The 16431-nt window shown below is 38.7% G+C and overlaps 1 protein-coding gene across 1 annotated transcript in view; it reads left to right on the top strand.

Moving 5' to 3' along the window:
* The window catches only part of DPP4 (dipeptidyl peptidase 4), a 109871-nt gene that overhangs the window by 1565 nt on the left and 91875 nt on the right, over positions 1-16431 (top strand). The gene's annotated exons all lie outside the window — the stretch shown is intronic.

The following is a 16431-nucleotide window of genomic DNA, read 5'->3' as shown; positions in this document are numbered from 1 at the left end:
TTGTTTTTGTTAGTGCTAGGGAAGTAATTTTTTAATGACTAAGTAACTTCTGTAGCATATAAAGCCCTTGAATGCTCAGTATTTTTACTTGGTGTTTGTATTCCCTATCTCTACAATCAGAGAGAACCTACTACATCCGCAATGCTTAATAGTCTTGTTGGATTGGTATAGCATGCTATACAAAGAAAAATTCCAGTAAAAGAACTGACTCTACAGATCCCAATCATAGCTCATCTGCAGCTCCATGTAGAGTAGGAGAAATAACTTTCCCTCCCCCATAAGATTTAAGGAAAAAGGGAAATAATTTAGTTTATTTCAGGGATGCTGAAATGTGGTTTTGAAAAAAAAAAGGCGAAACAAAAACTTATCTCTTTTTTCGTTCGGAGGGCTGGAAGAAACTATACAAATGTTTTTAGAGCTGGAACAATTTTATTATGTCAATACTGCTTATATGCTGATATTTCCAATAGAATGAATCAGTAGCATTGTATAGGTATCTGTTCAGTTAAAGCTGCCTTAGTTTTCTTCTACTCAACTGCATTTTCCCACTAGTCCTGATTATTAACAGGTACAAAAAGCAAATGGATGGATGTTAACTAACAGCCAGTTTCTGGTTGGACTCTTTTTCCCCAGCCTCCTCTTTAAATCCTTAAATTGTTTTAACATTCAGAAGCCAGCATTGAATAAGATGCATCATTTGCTCAGAAAAAAGCATTGCCTTGGAAGTTTTAGTCCAGACACGTGATTTCATCTCTGTGTAGTGATCTCTCTTTCTCTTTCTCTCTCCCCCTCCCTCTCTCTCTTTCCCTCTTCCTTCCTGCCCCTTTCTCTCTCCCTCCCTTTCCTTCCCTCCCTTTTCTTTTTCCTTCCTCCCTCCCATTATGAATGCAGACTAGTAACTTGCTCAGCCATATCTTTAGTCTTATTGAACCTTAAGTCTTTATTATCTTAGAGAGCTCAGATACTGAGAGACTAAGTGAGTTTGAGTCTGGGTATGGGACTGTCATTCCTGTAAGTGGATCATGTATAGGTGTAGTGCATAGAGTACTGTGCTTTAGGCAGATCCCTAAGGTTATTTAACCTCCAGGTGCCTCAGACTACTCCCTACGATTTACCTTAAGAGTGGTTCCTTCCATTCCTAGGATGGAAGGGATATCACAGGTCATTTAGTCCAATACAGGTGGAGTGAGTTTTCACATATAGTTTCCCTAGTCACCAGGAAATTTGAAATAGATCATCTAAACAACTAGATGGCCTCAGTCCAAGTGCCATAATCAAAGTTCATAATTATTCTCTGCAGTTTATATAACTGTTCTGGTGGTTTTTCACGGGTATGTTGTAATTACAGGCAAAAAGGGTCATAAATACCAAGAAAGCTAAAGGCAAAGTATCTGATAGGGTTAACCTTAGTTACATTTATTGTACTTCTCCATCTTTGTTTTTTGAGAAGCTATGTCTGATTTATGCTTGTGTCAAAGTCCTGAAATAAATCAAAGCCATGAGTTGGGGAATAATGCATCTTTAATTGAGATAACAGAATAGCAAACCTGTCACCCTGGGAGATGTCCAGTGGATTTCCCAACCAAAGAAATCCATGAAAAAGTTTTTATGATTTTAGGAGGGGAGGGGAAGAGAGAGGTGAAGTAGTAAGGCCTGGTCATGAGATCTAAGTGGTCCTTAGGCATCTGGGCAAGGAAAGTCACTTCATCCTGGCTGTTTTGCCCTTCATGCCATGAATCCTAATGGAAGGGGGCAAGGACACTAGAAGCTGAGATCTAGCTTGAGCTGGGTTTCCCCAAAAGGCAGAATCCCTGGGTGGGGGAAACCTAGAGTATGAGTCTGCTCAACTAATCAAGAGTAAATTTAAGGGAATGACAGTCCATATTGTATTTGGTATTAACATTTATATTAACAATTTTCTGTCAATTGTTAACTGTTTATATAGCAAAAATGGATTTTTCTTTTTTTGCAAAGTGAAGTTTTATATGCTTAAATGAACAGTACAAACACAATACATTGTGGGAGAACATGATACTTTTCATTGTTAATTTTTAAAAATTGCTACACATTAAACAGGTATATTACTGTACTTTGAGTTTGAGGGGAATAGTCAGGAGGCCCTTCTGGTCCCAGTCCTGTCTTTTCATTAAAGGGAAAGGTAGAGGTTGGAGGAGGGCAGGAGAGAAGGGCTCAGGAATGCAGCATTTCCATTAGATCAGAAATACTGGACCTAGGCTTTGCTTTGAATAAAAATGTCAGCAGTTACTGAGACTGGAGTTATTTCCTGAGAAATTTCCTCTTCATTTTCAATCTAGGTTTGAAGGAAATTACAAAGATACAGGACTGGGAAAAATAAAAATATTTTATAAACAATAAACAAAGCCCTGGATTATGTGAAAAGCTAAGCACAAAACAGTCAAGAAGAAACAATCAGAATGGCTTCTCCCTAGAGAGGTTTGTAGATGGGGAGGTCAAGTTTACTCACTTGAAGTGCTGACTTGGGCAGGACTGTGCAGGCACAGCTGGAATAGCATGAGAGAGAGAGACAGTGAATAAGAGAAACAGAGAGACCAGAAACTCACGCTGGAAGGAAACACTATAAACTTCAATAATATGGTCTTAATGTTACTAACTTGGTTTCAGAATGCAAATTCCTTGAAGGCAGAAATTATGCATTATCTACCCTGTCTGCCACATTTGTTTGAGGGTTCTTGATTAAAAATCTGTCTCAAATAGTTTTTGGAAGGTTAGCAGAAATGTAGCCTTGTATGCCAACACTTTAATGTCCTAAAATTCAGTAATATGTATGGGAACTGGATTCCTAATAAACTAAAGAAGTCTTCTTGGGCAATAATAATAATAACAAACTGCCTCATAGTCTGGCTTAATTCAACAAATTTAACGTAATTTAAAAATAATTTTTAGAAATCTTTTGTTTTTAAATAACCTTCATTTCCTAATATATCCCTTTCTTCTCTCCTACCCATCTTTTCTAACAGAGAATGAAAAAGAGGTTAAAGAAAAAAGTAAAACTGAGTCTGAAAGCTTTTACACTGTTCCATACCCATAGTCTGCCACCTGCAAAGAAGGGAGTGATAACTTTCTCATTTTGGGGCCAGGCTTGGTCATTATAATTACTGAGCATTCAATCTTTCTTTTTTTCTTTCCCTTTCTCCCTTCCTCCTTTCCTCCCTTCCTTCTTTCCTTTTCTTCCTTCTTTCCTTCCTTCTTCCTTCCTTCTGTCTCTCTTCCTTTCTCTTTTTCTTTCTCTGTTTCTTCCTTCCTTTCTTTTTGGTTCTTTCCATTTTCACATAAGTATAATGTACCTACTATGTGTAAAGCACTATGCTAGATTTAAGGTTATAGGTCATTTATTTCTCCTTCCAAATATAATTTATCCTTGTTTTTGCTATTTTCTATACACCTTCCAACAGATTAATTTTGTTATCAATTAGTCATCAATAAACATGTCCTACCTTTTATTTTATCTACTTTATTGCTCAGTTTCCTTAAAAACTTATAGAATTTCTCAACTTGACCAGGAAACTGGTTATCAAAGATCTGTCTAGCGTTATTGACAGAAAAGTTTATATGAAGAATAAGATCAGAGAAAAGCAAAAAAACAAACCAAAAAGAAAAAATGATAGGACTTTCGAGGTTTATTTGAGAAAGTCCAGGAAGGCAATTCAAATTTAAAAATAGTGTATATGTCACTTTGTAATTTTCAGAGTGAGGGTTTTTTTTGTATTTTTTTAAAAAATGAAATAGTTGTATATCTTTCTCAGATTGGTTGATTATTTGAGTACTGGGTTGGTGAACAGGGGCTTGAGCTTTTTGTGCCCCATAGATTGTGTCCTTCATATGCATCAACTAGATATTTTGCACAAATGTTTCCTACCACCCTTAAAAGAGTTCAGGTGAAAGTCTGTGGTTACTCACTTTGTAAAAAACAAAAAACTGCTAGAAAAGCAACTCTACAAACATCCTTCACGGGTAGTGTGTAACGGCTGAACTGAGGAGGGAAGAATCAGCAAAAAGGAACTGTAATTAATTACGGAAACTATAGGTGGAAGTCACACAACTGTGGTGACTAGATGACTGTATATTTTCTCTGTCTTTATCTGGGCGTCCACTGCTGTAAAAACATTTTTCTGTTCTTCCCTCCCCCATGGAAACTTCTCTCCTCAACTAAACTCTCACGGTTTCCCTTCCCTGTCTGCTCATCTGCCCGAGCTCCTTCTTCTAATGAGCTAGTATGTATAAAGCCCTTTAAGCTTTGCAAAGCCCTTTTGCAATACACTATCTTGTTTGAACCTCACAACAGTCTTGTCGGGTGGGTGCATTTATCCCCATTTTATAGATGTGCACACTCAGGCTGAGAGAGCTTGAGTGACTTGCACAGGGTCACAGGCTGGTAAGTGCATGATGAAGGATTTCAACTCTATGGTCTTCCAGACTCTCAAGTCCTGCAGTCAGTCTACCGTGCCATCTAGCTGCCTTTTCCCACCCATTCTTTGCCATTCTCTTCAACTGAATGCTTCTGGACTCTCCCCAACTCTGCTCTTTTTCTTGCATTCTTTGATTATGAGGTGTCCCTTCTCCAATGAAACCTTTGATCTCATGCTCTCTGGTCTTTGGCAGGACCTTGCAACTTGAATCATCCCTCTCTCTTTAATGTGAAGCCTTCAGGCATGGCTAAGTTCCTTTGTCCCTGCTTAATTTTTTTTACTAGCCCCCATTATCATCCCCTCAAGCCTCTGACTCTGACCCTAACCCTAATCCTAACTCTAACATTAACCCTAACCCTAAATGCATGCCTCCACCTCCGCCTCTGACTCAAACCCTAAATGCTGTCTACCTCTCTATCTCCTTCCTTTTTCAGTAGAGAAATTGCTTATGAGTCAAAAGTGAAAGAGGCTGTGGGAAAGATTTAAATCTGTCAAGAACAAAATTTATTCAGACATCATAGGATAAATATTATTAAGTTCCTAGGGCTCTGTTTTATTTTATTTTTTAGCAACTATAATACCAGAGGGGCAGTATACTGCAATAGATAGGGTTGACCTTAGAGTTAGGAAGACACCTCTGATATCATAAAAATAGTTAACATTTATATGGTGTGTTAGGGTTTTCAAAACATTTCACACATACTATCTCATTTGATTTTATGTATTGACTGGGTGACCCTGGGCAAGTCACTTACCCTCAGTGACTATAATCACAGAACAAGTGTAGAGTTGTGTTAAAGAGGGATTTTCCTCTCCATACCTTTGATTTTATAATTTTAATACAAAAATTGAATAAAATACTCATATTGGTTGTTAATCAATCAAGCATTTTTAAGTGCCTATGGTGTGCAGATTGCACTGCTAGGAATTAGGGGAAGTACAAAGTATAGCTAAGTATAGCTCCTCCTCTCAAGGAATTTAAATTTTAGCAGGAGAAATAAGACACCAATCCAGATAGCTTTAATAAGCAATGGTCTCTCTGAATGGTCTCAGGCTCTCTCTGAAAAACTCTGGAATTGATTTTGTGTCATGGAAGACACTGGAAAAGGATCTCCCAGCATGGCATGGCTGCATCAAAGAAGGTGCTGTGCTTTATGAGTGAAGGAGAATTGCAGTAACTCAAAAGAAACAAAAGAGGCGCACATTTAGAGACGATCTCCATCCCAAATGTTCATAAGGAGTATTTGTGCCTGACCTATGGTAGATCCTTCTGAGCTTGTATTGGTCCCATCGTCCACAACTGGACACATTGTACCTCAATTTCAACAGTGATTTCATTTTGGCCCTCTTTGAGAACAAAGGACAAGAACCAACCTATAAGCAATGGTATATGACACTATAAATGCATCAGAGTAGAAGTATAAATTGTTCTATGAGGTCTGAGGAAGGTGAAATTTTGTTTCCAACTCCAGGAGCAGCTAGAGGTTTCTTGAAAAGAGGTGGCACAAATTGAGTACAACAGGCGAAGAAGGGGAAAGAGCATTGTAGGCATAGAGAATGATCTGAGCAAAGGGGCAAGGGGACATACTTAGAGAGGAGATGTTATCTAGAGTTGGCTGGAGTGTAGACTAGAGGGCTTGGAGACCATCAGTTTGAGATAAGACCAGAAAGGGAGGATAGTGCTAGGTTGTGAAATAGAAGGAAGGCATAGGGATTTTAATCTTTAATCAATGTCGTGGAGAGCCATTTTTTTTATTTCAGAGTAGAAGAATAAGACGACCAGATCTGTGTGTAAGAAAAATTATTCTAGCTGTAGTATGAAGGATGGATTGGAGAGGAGGAAGAATGGAAATGGTAAGACCAGTAGGGAGGTTACTGAAAAAATCTTCAGTGGGTGATATTGAAGACCAAACTAGGATGGTGCCATTGGTAATAGGATCATAGTTCAGAGAGGTCTTGGAAGTCATTTAATTCAAGCCCTTCATTTTTATAGAGGAAATCACTGAAGCTTAGAGAGGTTATTAGATCATATAGGAAATGAAATGGAAGCCCTAGCAGTTGAACCAAGGTCTTTTGGTCCAAATCTAGCACTTTTTCTGCTTTTGGAATCAGTGAGACTTAGTAACTGATGAGTTGCAAGAAGTGAAGAAAGCTCATTGATTTAAAACTCCAAGGGTTGTCACAGGCCCAAATCTGATTCAAACCTTTCTCTCCTTCCCTCCCCCGCCCCCCCATTTTTTCTTTTTAACTGATGAGGAAATAGGCCCATAGTGGTTAGGCGACTAACCCAAAGTCACACAGGTAGTAGGAAGTAATGCAGGGCTTTGACTTAAGTCCTCTGTTTTCATAGGATCAATCTTAAGATCACAAATTTAGAGTTAAAAGGGACCTTGGGGGCCACTGAATCCAACTCCATTTTACAAATGAGGAAACTGAGGCACAGAGTAGTTAAATGACTTGACCTGGCATACACAATTAGTAAGTGTATAAAGGAATGATTTGAGCTCAGGACTTAGTGAATCAATGCTCTGTAGCCTATTCAGTGCCTTTTCCGTTGTACCATCCTGCCTCTTCTGCATTAATAATCGTGAGGTTGCAGACATAGAAGATCTGATGAGTGGTGGTGCTCAAGGAAGAAATGGAAAAATCAGAAGTAGGAACAAGCTTTTGGGGGAAGAAACAAGCTGGGACATCCAGATGGAGATGTCCTGAGGGCAAGTACAAATTTGAGTTTGGAGCTCATAAAGTGGATCAGAAGAAGAGTTACAGATATGGAATGATCTGCATAGTGGTGGTAATTGACACAGGTAGTTCAATGAGATTGCCATGGGGAGAGAGGAATAACCACATTCAGACTAGGGGAAAAAATTAGGAGCCAGAAAGACAGAGAAAGAGCAATGGAAAAGATAGGAGAAGAAAAAGATCGTGGTGTTTAAAGTTTAAGGGAAAAAGTATAGTATCTAAAAGAAGAGATTGGTTAGCTGTATAAAAAGTGATGGAGAATCAATGAACATGAGGACTGAAAAAAGGCCATTGGATGTGGTCGTTGTTCAGTCATTTTTCAGGCACAGCCATCTCTTCCGTAATCTCATTTGGGCTTTTTTTGGGCAGAGATACTGGAGTGGTTTGCCATTTCCTTCTCCAGCTTATTTTACGGGCTGAAGAACTAGGCAAACAGGCTTAAGTGAGTAACTTGAGCAGGAGCACAAAGCTAGTAGACACCTGAGGCATATTTGAAGAGTCTTCCTGACTCCAGGCCTGTCGCTGTATCCGCTGCTTCACGTGACTGTGCAGCTTAACACTTAGCGTCCAGTAAAAGCTTGTTGACTGAATTGCTTTTGGTTTTTGACTGGCTTTTTTTTTTTCCCAATAGTGCTATGGTGTAGTTGCCCACACAGTTCAGAACAAAGCAATATCATGACTCAATTTGATTGAGGATTTACTTTAGGAAATGCCTTGATGGTAGATTCTTTGAGTTAATAGTTAATAGTTATGCCTTAATGTTAATAGGTTCATGTATCTGTAAATGAATGTTTTGTAGAATGTTTTGACCTTTGGGCTTTGCAGTTCATTATGACAGAGGCATAAAACTTCACAAGAGTAAAGTCTGACCTGTACTTAGAACCATTGAGTTAGCAACAAAATTTTCACTAGGTACTAAATTAAAATTTACAGTAATCTTTCCAGCTTACATGAAAATCAGCTTCTTCGGTTTTAAAATATAAGCCATATTGCTTACCTAGGAAGTTAGTTACATTGGCAGTACATGATTCTTTATCAAACAGTTTACTGGCTTTCTATATGAAGAAAAAGTAGGATTTGAAGTCAGAAGACCTGAGATTGAGTCCTAGCTATGCTGAACTGCTTGGCCTTGGCCAGGTCACTTGACTTGATCCTCCTAGCTGTAGAATTGGGTATATGTTAAGAGTTATATTATCTAGCACACAGGATTGTTTTGAGGATCAAATGAAAAAATGCATATAAAGTGTTTCTAACCCTTAAATCCTAACCAAATATAAGCTATTTCCAATTCATTCAGTAAATTTTTACAGCTCTACCCTCTTGGAGTTTATAATTAAATTAGGTAGTTAAGATGTGTACATAGGAATTCACTTAAAACAAACTAGATAATAGCATCTTAGGGCTAGAATAGGGGCTCTTAATATTTTATGTGTCCTTGGACCTCTGGGGAAGTCTGGTGAAGCCTGTGGATGCCTCAGAATAATGTGGTTTTTTTATGTAAGTAGTATTTTTTCCAATAACATGTAAAGATAGTTTTCACCGTTTAATTTCTTATAAGATTTTGAATACAAAATTTTTCTCTCTCTCTCCCTTTCCCCCTCCCCAAGACAGCAAGTATGTGCACATATATATGTGCAATCATATTAAACATACTTCCACATTAGTCATGTTGTGAAAGAAGAAATGAGACAAAATGAAAAAGCCTGAAAAAAACAACAAAGAAAGTGAAAATATTATGCTTCAATCTATAATCAGACTCCCATCAGTTTGTTGTCTGGATGTGGATAGCATTTTCCATTATGAATCTTTTGGAATTGTCTTGGATCATTGTATTTCTGAGAAGAGCTAAGTCTGTCATAGTAGACCATTGCACAGTGGTGCTGTTACTGTATATGATCTTTTTCTGGTTCTGCTCACTTCACTCAGCATTGGTTCATGTAAATCTTTCTAGGTTTTTCTGAAATCCACCAGCTCATCATTTCTTATAGCACCATAGTAGAATAATGTTTTTAAGTACATAAAATATGTAGGGTTACAAAGGAAACCGATTTTATTAAAATAAAGATGAGGTTTTTTTTTTTTTCATTTAGGTTCTTAGACCCTCTGAAATCTATCTGTGGATTGCGTGTTGAGATACCCTGATCTAGAGCTTAAAGGGACATGAATGCCATCTAGGTCAGTTCCCTTCATAGAAATATGTAGGTGGTTCAGAAGAGAGTGCCGGGCCTGGAGTCAGGAAGACAGGTTCAAATCTGGCTTGGACACTTCGTAGATCTGTCACTGTGGGCACTTCACTTCTGTCTTCCTCAGTCCTCCCAAATGTAAAATGGGAATAGTAACAGCACTTATTTCCCAGGATTGTTGTGAGGATTAAATGAGATAATGTAACGCACGTAGCACAGCGTCTGCCACATAGCAGGCATTTAATAAATGAATGTTTGCTTTCTTCCTTCCTCGCGTTATAGATGAGGAAGCTGAGGCCCTCACACAGACAATAAGCGGCTGAATTTGAACCCTGGCTTTCTGACTTCAAAGACAGTGTCAAAGACGTTGCACCACAGAGAGGTATAAGAATGTTCCAAGAGTTCAGAGGATTAATTATTTCTGACTGGGGAAATCTGGAAAAGTTACATGGATAAGGTGACATTTGAACTAGCCCTTCATGTTGTGAGGGCCAAATAAGGTATTATTTGTAAAATGCTTTAGTATAGTGCCTGGCACATAGCAGGTGCTATGTAAATGTTAGCTATTATCCTTCTGTAGGAATAGGATTTTAACAGGAAGAAATTAGTTTTGTGGTAGGAGTGTGGTGTGAGCAAAAGATGTGTAAATACTTCCTGGAGTTATAGAGAGAGAGCTAGATTTGGAGTCAGCAAGACCCAGGGTCATACCTGGCTTTCACACTTAATATAGCCGCATGAGCATGGTCAAGTCATTTATGCTTATCCTTTTTGAACCTCAGTTTCCTCACCTGTAAAAATGGAGATAATACCTGTACTATCTACTTCACTAGGCTTTTGTGAGGATCATCTGTGGTTATATACAAAGCATTTTGCAAATCTTAAACTTCTATGTAAATGTTAGCTTTAAAAAGTTAGTCCAATTCCCTAATCCCTCTTCTGCTTGCTGGACACTGCACAGGCATCTCAAATTCAGAATGTTCAAAACAGAACTCACTCTCTTCCCCCATAAACTTAGTACCTTTTCCCAAATTTTCTTATTGCCTTTGAGGGCACTACCATCTTTTTTTCCCCTCTTTTCTTCTCTCTCTCTCTTCCTTCCTTCCTTCTTTCCTTCCTTCCTTCCTTCCTTCTTCCTTCCTTCCTTCTTTGTTTTCAACATTCACTTTTATAAGAGGTTGAGTTTTAAATTTTCTCCCCTGCCCCAAGATGGCATGTCAATCTGACATAGGCTATACATGTGTAAGCATATTATACATTTCCACATTAGTCATGTTGTAAAAGAAGAATCAGAACAAAAGGGAAAAACCATGAGAAAGGGAAAAAGAGAGAGAAAATAGTTTGCTTCAGTCTTCATTCAGACTCCAGAGTTCTTTCTCTGGGTGTGGATGGCATTTTCCATCAGGAGTCTTTTGGAATTGTCTTAGATCCTTGCATTGCTGACAAGAGATGTCTATCAAAGTTGGTCATAGCACAGCGTTGTGTTATTGTGCACAATGTTCTCCTGGCTCTGCTCACTTTACTCAACATCAGTTCATGTACTTCTTTCCATGTTTTTCTGAAATTAGCTAGGTCATCATTTCTTATGGAACAATAGTATTCCATTACAATCATATACCACAACTTGTTCAGCCATTCCCCAATTGATGGGCATCCCCTCAATTTCCAGTTCTTTGCCACCACAGAAAGAGTTGCTATGAATATTTTTGTACATGTGTGTCCTTTTCCCTTTTTTGTGATCTCTTTGGGATACTGATCTAGTAGTGGTATTGCTGGATATAAGGGTATGGACAGTTTTATTGCCCTTGGGGCATAGTTCCAAATTGTTCTCCGGAATGGTTGGAGACTCCAATTTTTCCACATCTTCTCCAACATTTATCATTTCCATGTTTTGCCGTGTTAGCCCAGTCCTACAGGCACTGCCATCTTTCTAATCATGAGGCGATAAGATTTAGAGGAAAGAGTGTTGGACTAGGAGTCAGGAGATCTGGGTGCAAATTTAGACTTTACAACCTTACTAGCTGTGTTACCTTGGGTAAATCATACCACTCCTCTTAGCCTCAGTTTCTTCATCTGTAAAATGGGGTGGTAATTCTAGTTTCCTCACAGATTTATCATGAGTAAAGTGCTATATAAGCGTCAGCTACTATTACTGCTTTCTGAAGCCTGAGAAGTTCCCAGTGATTTGTTGGAAGATCACATAGTTATCATCAAATAAGATGAGTCTCAGAGAAGGTAAGTGATTTGACCACTGTCACTTAGCTAGTTAGGGCAGATAGGTGGTACAGTGGATAGAGTGCTGGGCCTTAAGACCGAAGACTCATATTCTTGAGTTCAAATCTGGCCTCAGGCACTTAATTAGCTGTGTGACCCTGAGCAGGTCATTTAACCCTGTTTGCCTCAATGCCTTATCTGTAAAATGAGCTGTAGAAGGAAATGGCAAACCACTCTAGAATCTTTACTCAGAAAACCTCTAATGGGGTCACAAAAAGTAGGACATGACTAAAAAAAGACTGAACAACAGTTATGTATATAGCTAGTTAGTATCACATCTGGGAAAGCCCAAGTTGTCTGATTTGGCTAGATCATAGCGGGAATAGTAGGGTAAGGATAAGTCTGAAAAGTAGTCAGTAGCTTGGGAGTGAAGGAATTTGAATGCTGCACCAAGTTTGATCAGGCAGGCAGAGTACTGTTTTGAACAGGGGAACAAAGTGATCACAATTTGAAATTTTTTTCTGGCAGCAAGGAGAAGGAATGGGGAGAAACCTGATATAGTGAAATAAATGATTGGTCTACTAGGATATTCCTAGTGAGAAGTAACAAGGGCCAGAACTAGCATGCTACGAGTACAGACCAAAAGGAAGAGAGAGATGAAGGGGGAGAAAGAAAGGGCAGGACTTGATGTCAGGATATGACAGAGAGGGGAGAAGTAAGAATCAAAGTTTCAGGTCTGTGTGAATGCTAGTACCACCAAGAGAAACAAAGAAGTCTGGAGGAGGAAGAGGTTTTTTGGTGAAGATTTTGGGACGTGTTGAGTGTGAGGTGTTGGGGGGACGCCCAGGTGGAGGTTTCTCATAGGCAGAAAGAACCGCTGGTTTGGTGCTCAGAAATGGAGTTGGGGCAAGGGATTCCTATGGGTGGAGGAGATAGTTGGAGTCATGGGATCTGGTAAGATCACCAAGGTGAGAGAATATAGAGATGATAAGGTTTGAGGTTGAGGGGTGCTTGAGACCCCAAAATACTGACATGCCGGGGCCTGCCGAATGAATTCGACTCAAGCCTTCTCAGCCAAGGAAAAACAAAGTTTAGTAAGGATTGGCCATAATGGATAGTCTTATTTGTGACACTTATTTTCACAAGCGGTTCAGATACAATCTACTGAGCTAGATTGAATCTGAGCGCCTTCGTGGAGGCAAGATGAGACTTATGTTCACAGAGATTGTGGGAGGCATTGAGGGGTGGTCTGGGGTGACTAGAGGAGGGGTTTAGAGTGGACTGGGGTGACTGGGGTGAGGTCAGACTTGAGGAGAGAAATAGCTGAAGGCTAAGAGGAGATGACAGACTTCTGTAGAAGGCTGCGGTAACCAAGCTAGGGTATAGATATTTTGATCAGGATCAAGGGTGGGAAACAGCCAGAAGGCAATCCAGAGGTAACCAAACAATGGAAGGCTAGGCTAGGCTTATTTGGGCATGAAAAGCTAGATCTGGTGGGAAGATTCAGGGTGGGCTTCAAGGGGGTTCCACAAGTCTAAACCTCATCAGAGACAGATTAGAAATGACTTGAGGAGAGAACCATAAAGAGTGCCAGCTGTTGCAAGGAGGAAGAGGAGTCAGTGAAGAAGTTACTGAACCAGTGATCAGAGAGGAGGGCCAGATTGATTGTGAAATATGTGTCCAGAGGACTAGGAAGAAGATTGACAAAAGGAAGTTTTCAATGGTTGCCTTTGAGAGGGGATTTCTAGGACTAAAGCCAGATTTCAAGGGAAAGAAGAATGAGTGGGGTGGTGGAGATGCTAAAAGAGTGAGAGCAGACTTTTTTCTAGAGGACTTATAATAAGTAGGAGTGAAGAGGTGGGACCATAGGACCAGTTAATTAATCTGTAAACATTTCTATTCAGCCTCTACTATGTGCCAGGTATTATGCTAAGCCCTGGGGGATATAAAAGAGGCAAAAGATAGTTCCCTTCTCCAAAAAGCTTACAATCTGATGGATCTGATCAGTTGAGAGCTGGAATAAGGACTTCAGAAGTCTTCTAGGTCAACCTTTTCATTATATACATGAGAGGAAAATGAGACCCAGAGTGATTTGCCCAAATTCATCAGAGGCAGGATTTAAACCCAAGTCCTCTTTCTGTAGAACAAACATATTTTCAACTTTCTGTATTTAGCAGAAGCAAGGAATAATTGGATTGGGGGAGACTTCAGCATATTACCTTAATTGGCCCCTTCAGCAGTTTCAGGACTTTCCTGAACCAATACCATTTATTTATCCTTTGTCTGGGGGTGGGGGGTTGGGAAGGGTGTGGTGCTGGGTTAGAGAGAAGTGATAGAGCTAGGGTAGCAGAAGGAAAGGATCGCTGAATCACCTGTTTTTTTTTTTAAATGCACAGAAGAGAATAGAAGAAAGGCCAAAAAGAATAACAAGCAGGACAGCTTTGAAAGTTGTTATTGATAATTGATTAGTCACTCCGGTCATGTCTGACTCTTTGTGACCCCATTTGGGGATTTTTTTTTTTTTTTGCTAAAGATACGGGAGTGTTTGCCATTTTCTTCTCCAGCTCATTTTACACATGAGGAAAAAGATAAACAGCATTAAGTTGCTTAGGTAGGGTCACACAGCTAGTCGGTGTCTGAGGCCAGATCTAAGCTTGGGAAGATGGGTCTTCCTGACTCTGAGTACTCTATGCGCTGATCCAACTAGCTGTTCCTTGAGACTTACATGTTGAATTACTATACACCACTACACATGTATACTAGCGTGTATGGATATGAGTCTTAAAGAAGTGGAATGATTTGACTACTGTTACATAGTTAGTATCAGATTTTGTAAAGCCTGAATTGTCTGATTTGACTAGATTATGGAAAGTAGGTATTAGCTTGAGTGTGAAAATAAAGTGTGTGTATATATATATGTACATATACACACATATATACATATACACACATAATAACATATATGTGTATGTATGTGTGAAATGTTATACTGTTAATGGATCTGTGGATGGACATCACTTTTCTGGAAAGCGATTTGGCATTATATACAAGTTATTAATCAGTGCAAACTCTTTGACCTAACTCGACCACTGCTAAGCCTGTGTCCAAAAGAGTGAAAGAAATAGGAAAAGGTCCTATATATAGAAAAACATTAATAGCAGCTCTTTTGCGGTGGCAAAAAATTGGAAATTAAAGAGATGTCTATCAATGGAGGAATGACTAAGTTGTGGTATGAGAATGTGATAGAATGAATGCCATAAGAAATGAAGAAATAAAGAATTTTAAAGAGACAGGGAAAGACTTCTATGAACTGATACAGATGGAAGCAAACAGAACCAGAACATTTTATACTTCAGTATCAATATTGTAGAAAACACCAATTTACCAAGTGAAGAATGAATAATCAGAACCAGGAGAACAATGACAGGAGAACATGACAAAAACACTGTCAGTACAAACTTTGAAAGCTGTGATAGTTGTGATTAATACAAGCACCATTCATGATTACAGAGGCCTGGTGATGAAACATAGTATCCACCTTCTGACCGAGATGTGAGAGATTCAGGGCACATAATGTGAGATGTAGATATTTTTGTTTATAGCCACTGAGGGAATGTTTTGCTTGACTTGACATATTTGTTACCAGGACCTTGTTTTTCTTTTCATTCTCTCTCTTTTTTTTTAATGAGATGGGAGGTGGGAGGAAGAGAAAATAGATTTTTGTTAATTAAAAAAATAATTAAAAATAGAGAAGTGGAGGGGTATACTAGATATGGAATATTGTAAACACTTTCTAATGAGGTCACTCTGTTGTTTCAGTTAATTGCTTTACTTTATTACAAGAGATCTCTCATGGTAAAAATTGCACGTCAATATAACTTTACAAAAAGAATATGTAAGTATATATATTATTATATATAAAATATATATTTATATTATATATTAAAAAGGATATATGAAGATCCACAGTTTCAGTACAGTCTTATGTATATGAAAATGTGCCCTCACAAAACTAAACCACATTTCTATATTGCATAATCCTCTGTTCCACCCTGATTCATTTTCTGTTGTAGTGTTTTTTCCCTTGTTAATTCAATGTTTTGTGTTCTTACGTTATCTCATGTTTCTGTGGACTTAACTGAAAAACAGTCTAGATTCTGATGGTGGAGGTAAGGTGGGAGTACTTCACAGGCCTATGCAGTAGTGCCAAGATGTAATAGGATGTATGACGAAATAGGAAAGAATCCTTTTTTATGAAGGAATTTAAATGTCAGAAGAGTAAGAACTAAGTTGTGTATCTTCTCTTAGGCTGTGAGACATTAAGCTGTTATTTATGTGGGTAAAGAGGCCTGGGACATTTAGTATTTAAAGCTATTTTCTTATGTGAATTAGTTAGCCGTAATACACATCTGTTAGATTGTAAGTTTTTAGGAACTTAGATTTTGAGGTAGGAGGGTAAATTTTAAAAGTCTTCTGGGCCAACTTCATTTCAGAGATAAGGAAACCTAGGATTAGAGAGACAAAGCGACTTCCCCATGTTCTCTCAGAGGTAGGTTGAGTGAGGGATTCAAACCCAGTGCCTCTGATTCCAAGGCCAGCATGACATTCTTTTCACTGAATCATGCCGCAGTGCTAACCATCCCGTATTTTGGTATTGGTACAAATATAAAACTTATTTATTACCGTTTACATTTTTTCCCTGTTAGAATGAGGAACTCATTTTTTGTGTAATAGTCAGGCATCTCTTAAATTTGACATAATTTAGAACCTTGATATGTTTTTATGTGGCTCTGGATTAAGTGGAAGGTTAATTTTGGCGAAATGCAATTGCAAAAAGATAGAATTAG

This window comes from Trichosurus vulpecula, chromosome 2 (genome assembly GCF_011100635.1).
Source record: "Trichosurus vulpecula isolate mTriVul1 chromosome 2, mTriVul1.pri, whole genome shotgun sequence".
NCBI lineage: Eukaryota > Metazoa > Chordata > Mammalia > Diprotodontia > Phalangeridae > Trichosurus > Trichosurus vulpecula.
The sequence above is the reverse complement of the archived record's forward strand: the minus strand, read 5'-3'. Positions and strand labels throughout refer to the sequence as shown.